Below are 6,683 nucleotides of genomic sequence, written 5' to 3' on the forward strand. Positions count from 1 at the left end.
GTGAAGGGATGCTGGAAATAGAAAGGCTGGATAAATGATCAGGAACTAAAGATGTGAGTATAACCAATAGATTTCAAGAGATGGAAGAGAGAATCTCAGTTGGTGAAGACTCTCTAGAGGATATACAGTCATTGACCAAAGAAAATCTCAAGTCCAACAAATCCCTAACACAAAATATCCAGGAAATATGGGATACCATGAAAAGGCTGAACCTAAGAACAATAGGTATAGAAGAAAGTGAAGAAATACAGTTCAAAGGTACAGAAAACACATTCAACAAAATTATAGAATAAAACATTCCCAACCTACAGAAAGATATGTCTATGAAAGTAAAAAAATCTTACAGAACACCAAACAGAATGGACCACAAAAAGAAGTCCCCTTGACACATAAAAAACAAAACACCAAACCTACAGAATAAAGAGAAAATATTAAGAGCAGGGAAGGAAAAAGGCCAAGTAACATAAAAAGGCAGAACTATCAGAATCACACCCAACTTTTCAATGGAAACTTTGAGAGCCAGAAGGTTCTGCATAGATATTCTATAAACACTAAGGGAATATGGATGCCAACCTAGACTATTGTACCTGGCAAATCTTTCCATCACTGTAGATGGTGAAAACAAGATATTGCATGACAACACCAGACTTAAACAATACATATCCACAAATCCAGCATTACAAAATGTTCTGGAAGGAAAACTCCAACCCAACGAAGATAACTACACTCACAAAAACATAGGCAATAGATAATCCAATTTTACCAAACACAAAAAGAAACAGGAGGGTGAAATACACACACACACAATGACACCACCAACAATAAATACAAAACAAATAAGAACCAAAAATCAATGGACATTAATATCCCTCAATGTCAATGGATTTAACCTTCCCATAAAAAGATACAGGCTAACAGAATGGATAGGAAGACAGAATCCATCCTTCTGCTGTATACAAGAAACACACCCCAACTTCAACGATAGGCATTAACTCAGAATAAAGGGTTGGGAAAAGATTTCCCAAATAAATGGGCCCAAGAAACAAGCTGGTGTAGCAATCCTAATGTCTAACAAATTAGACTTCAAAATAAATCAATCAAAAGAGATGAAGAAGAGTATTTCATACTAATCACAGGAAAAGTCCATCAAGATGAAGTCTCAATCCTGAACATCTATGCCCCAAATACAAAGGCACCCACATTTGTAAAAGAAACATTACAAAAGCTCAAACCATACATAAAACCACATACACTTATAGTAGGAGACTTCAACACCTCCCTATCACCACTAGACCAGACCACCAAACAGAAACTTAACAAAGAAACAAAGGATCTAATAGAAGTTATGACCCAGCTGGTTTAATGGATATCTACAGAATATTCCATTCAAACACAAAACAATGTACCTTCTTCTCAGCACCACATGGAACCTTCTCTAAAATTGACCACATAGATGGAAACAAAGCAAACCTCCACAGATACAAAAGAATTGAAATAACCTCCTGTATCTTATCAGATCACCATGCTTTAAAGCTAGAATTCAACAGCAATACAAATTGCAGAGAACTTACAAACTCTTGGAAATTGAATAACAACCAATTGCACCATTCCTGGGATGAGGAAGAAATAAAAAGTGAAATTAAAGTTTTCCTGGAATTTAATGAGAATGTAGACACAACATACCCAAACTTATGGGCTTCTCTGAAAGCAGTGCTAAGAGGAAAGTTCATAGCACCACATTAAGAAACTGGAGAAAAGTCTCACTAGAGAATTGACAGAACAAATGAAAGCTTTAGAACAAAATAAAGCAAACTCACCACGGAGGAGTAGATGCCAGGAAATAAACTGAGGGCTGAAATCAATAAAGTAGAAACTAGGAAAGCATTACAAAGAATCAATGAAACAAAGAGTTGGTTCTTTGTTTTCAACAAGGTAGACAAACCTCTATCCAAACTAACCAAAAGGCAGAGAGAGAGCATGCTAATTGACAAAATCAGAAAGGAAAAGGGGGATATAACAACGGACAGTGAGGAAATCCAGATAATAACCAGGTCATACTTTGAAAACCTGTACTCCACAAAATTAAAAAAAAGTAAAGGAAATGGACAGTTTTCTGGATAGATCTCACTTACCAAAATTAAATCAAGATCAGATAAACAGTTTAAATCAACCTATTACCCCTAAAGAAATAGAAGCAGTCATTAAAAGCCTTCCAAACAAAAAGCCCAGGGCCAGATCGCTTCAACAAAATTCAACCAGAAATTCAAACAAGAGCTCACCAGTACTCCTCAAATTGTTCCACAAAACAGAAGTAGGAGGGACATTGCCAAACTCTTTCTATGAGGCTACAGTCACTTGATACCCAAGCCACACTAATATACAACTAAAAAAGAGAACAATATCCCTCATGAATATCAATGTAAAATACTCAACAAAATATTGGGGAATCAAATACAAGAACACATCAGAAAAATCATCCACTATGACCAAGTAGGCTTCATCCCAGGGATGCAAGGATGGTTCAACATATGAAAATCCATCAAAGTAATCCACCATATAAACAAACTGAAAGAGAAAAACCACATGAACATCTCAATAGATGCTAAAAAAGCCTTTGACAAAATCCAACATCCTTTCATGATAAAGATCTTGGAGAGAACAGGAATAACAGGAACATATCTAAACATGATAAAAGCAATATACACCAAACCAACAGCCAACATCAAACTAAATGGAGAGAAACTAAAAGTGATTCCTCTAAATCCAGGAACAAGACAAAGCTGTGTACTCTCTCCGTATCTCTTCAATATTGTACTTGAGGTTCTAGCTAGAGCAATAAGACAAGAAAAGGAGATCAAAGGGATACAAATTGAAAAGGAAGAAGTCAAACTTTCTCTATTTGCAGATGATATGATAGTCTACATAAGTGACCTGAAAAACTCTACAAGGGAACTCCTACAGCTGACAAAAAACACCTTCAGCAAAGTAGCAAGATACAAAAATAACTCAAAAAAAATCAGTAGCCCTACTATATATAGATGATAAATCCAATAAGAAAGAAATCAGAGAAATATTACCCTTTACAATATCCACAAGCAACATAAAATATCTTGTGGTAACACTAACCAAAAAAGTGAAAGACCTGTACAGTAAGAACTTTGAGTCTTTAAAGAAAGAAATTAAAGGAGATAGCACATGGAACCCAGACTGCTGTCTGGGAGGTCAGTACAGACCTGATCCAAACCACTGAACATGGATGGCAATTAGGTGGCCTCCGTACTCTAGAGGGCCCCTGGTAGTGGATTAGTATTTTTCCCTGGTGTAAGAAGGGACTTTGAGAGCCTATCCCATGTGAATGGATGCACTCTCGACCTTGACACATAGGGGAGGGCCTAGTCTATGCCAACTACGATGTAGTAAACTTTGAGGAGCCCCCATCTAGATCCCTACCCTGCCTGGGGCATGGAGGGTGGATGGGGTGGGGTTAGGCCATGAGTAGGGTGGAGGAGTGTGGGGAGGGGATGGAGCTAGAGAAGGGATTGACATGTGAAACAAGCTTGTTCCTGATTTGAACTAATTTTTAAAAATCACATAAATAAACTTAAACACAAATTATTTGGTCTCCTCAATAGGTGCAGGAAATGCCTTTGACAAAATCTAAAATTTTTCATGATAAATGTTCTAGAAGAAATTAGGACTGGAGAGACCATACCTCACCACAATAAAGGCTATATGTGAAAAACCCACAGCCAAGTTTATGCTAAATGGAGAAAAATTTGTCAGACAGGGATGTCCAGTAGCTCCAGTCCTTTTCAGTGTAATATTGGAAGCACTAGTTGGGACCATGTGGTAAAGAAAGTAAAAGGAGAAGTCAAATTTCCCTTATTTTCATAAGACATGATAATAAACACAATGGATACCAAAAATCCCACCAGAAAATGTCAAGGAAAAAAAAAAGAAATGACAAAAGAAAAAAAGTCAAGAAACAGTAAATAATTTCAGCAAAGTTGTTAGCTACAAATTCAACTGACAAAAATCAGTAGCCATTCTCTCCCAATAACAAACAAACTGAAAAAGAGACCATGGACATATTCTTCTTTACAATAGTGTCAAAGACAACAAAATATCTTTAAAAGAACCTAACCAAGGAGATGAAAGATATCTATAATGACAGCTTAAAGTTTCTAGAGAAAGAGATGAGAAAGATACTAAAATATAAAAAGATGTGTTGGTGGATAGGTAGAATTATTATTGTGAAATGATCATTCCACTAAAAGCAATGTACAGATTCATGTGCAATTCTGAATAAAAGGCTTTCACCACATCCAAAATACCCAGGGGTATTTAGCTTGGAATTCAAAGCCTCCAGGATTATGAAAAGCATAGTTTGGCGTTTATTTAACATCCAATGTCTGCTATTGTATTATAGCTGCCTGAACACATTGAGGAAAAAAGGTAAATTGAAAACTTTCTCATCAAAGTTAAAAATGAATGGCAAACTATTTATTTCCTAGAAGTGTTTAAGTACCCCAAATAAGTTCTTTACATGACTGAACAGTGCAAGAATAGCATCAATATTTGGGTCCTTCAGGCACGAGAATGTGAGAATTGTCAGAGGATGAGAGGCCAAGGAGTGAAGGAAGAGCAGCAAGTTAACAAATAAACAGAGTAAAAGAAAAGTGTGGTCATTTGGGGGAGGGCCTAGTGTATCCAGGCTGAGAGAGTATCCTTCCATGGGGAATGGGCTCCCAAAATTCATTTGTGCACTAGGGATAAATACTAGTTCCACTGCCAGAGATTAGTCCCATAGGCTGCCCAGGCCTCCTAACTGACACCCATATTCAGAAGGCTTGGTTCAGTCCAATGTGTGTTGCCTCGTTTTACAACTTGGGTCTGTGTGTTACCACTTGGTCAGGGCAACTGTTTCTCTGGGTTACAGACATCAATGATCCCCCATGCAAGGTCTCACCCTCCCTGGGGAGTGGATTGGGGTGTCGAGTGGGAAGCTGGTCACGTGGGGCATGGGAGGATGGGAAGGAGAAGGACCTGAGATTGATATATAAAATAAGATTGTTTCGAAGAAGAAGAGGAGGAGGAGGAGAAGGAAGAAGAAGAAGAAGAAGAAGAAGAAGAAGAAGAAGAAGAAGAAGAAGAAGAAGAAGAAGAAGAAGAAGAAGAAGAAGAAAGAGGTCTTATATTTTTCCTGCAACATTTTAAGCAAAGTAAAATATGCTCGATCTGAGACATGAGCACATTTTCTCAAATAAAGTTATAGACACTGGTAGATTTAATTCTGCCATACCTATATAGATCATGACAAAGGAATTAAATTCTCTCATTCTAGACTATTTCGACTGTGAGTTTCAGTTTATCCAATCTTAATTTTATGGAATTTACAAAGGTAAACTTTTCATTGTCTTATGACATGATAGCGTTTCAAAATTCATTGCAAAAATATATTACAATATTTAAAGAAAATATTATTTGGAGTGCATTATACATGCTTTACATACTTATTTTTGTCAATTATTTGATTTCAAAAGAACAAATTTGTCAAACAACTACAATTTGTGATCTCTTTAACACATGAATAATTTTCTGTAAGCACCAATCAGAAGCAAAAGACATACCAAGATGCTCTGTGAAAGCACAATCAATTCAACAATTAATTGCTAACAAAAATAACATAATGATAGCCTATTGGAAGACTTAAAAGTCATATTAAGTTTAAAAGATAAAATGAAAACTATATATATATATATATATATATATATATATATAGTTACAAAGTTATATATACTTTCCAAAATACATATGTATATAGTTTCAAAAGCTTTCTATATGTGTTTATCTATGTTATAAGACTATAAAATGAGTTGATTGTTATGGAACAGAAAAATGCAGTATTTGTCATTGTAGTGGCACCTTTGAGTAGCTGGCAAAATAATCATTACAGACTTGAGTAACAGTTACACAAGTTTTAACCTCATAATAAATCTTTATTTTCAGATTTATTCAAAAGCCATTAGTATTTCCTTTGCATTGTAATATATAGTAGTGCCCTTGTTTTATTTCTCTTGCTGTAATAAATATCCTGACCCATCAAAATTGATGCATAGTAGAAATAGTTTATTTTGATTCAGAATTCCAAGACAAGATCTGGCACTGAAGGGAGGGGAAGAAGACAAATTCCTGAAGATGCTAGTCGTGTCACATTCATAGGCAATAGCCTAGAGATGTGAGGTATCCATGCTTGCACTCAGCTATCTTTCTCCACTTTTATATAGTCCAGAACTTTGAATGAAACAATGGTGCTGCCCATTTGCAGGCTGTGTCTTCCTACACCTATATACTTAAGGCAATCAAGACAATACACTAAATACAGAATTACAGGGAATCTGATCTACAAGTTGTTCTTTGAGACTTTCTCAGATGATTCAATACTGTGTGAAGTTAACAATTAGTAATCATACTTCATATAATTTAAATGAACTTTTATTATCCGGACTGACAATATTCCATCCAAAAGCCAAATCACTTACCTACTGACAAATCCGTTAATGCCAGGCATGAGAAGTTGGTCTTTGCTGTTCAAGGACTTCCAAAGCATTGAAGACTATTGTTATTGAACATGGCTGCCTCCCAAAGATGGAAGTGTGCATCTGAAAATATCAAGCACTTCA

This window comes from Cricetulus griseus, chromosome 5 (assembly GCF_003668045.3).
Source record: "Cricetulus griseus strain 17A/GY chromosome 5, alternate assembly CriGri-PICRH-1.0, whole genome shotgun sequence".
Taxonomy (NCBI): Eukaryota; Metazoa; Chordata; class Mammalia; order Rodentia; family Cricetidae; genus Cricetulus; species Cricetulus griseus.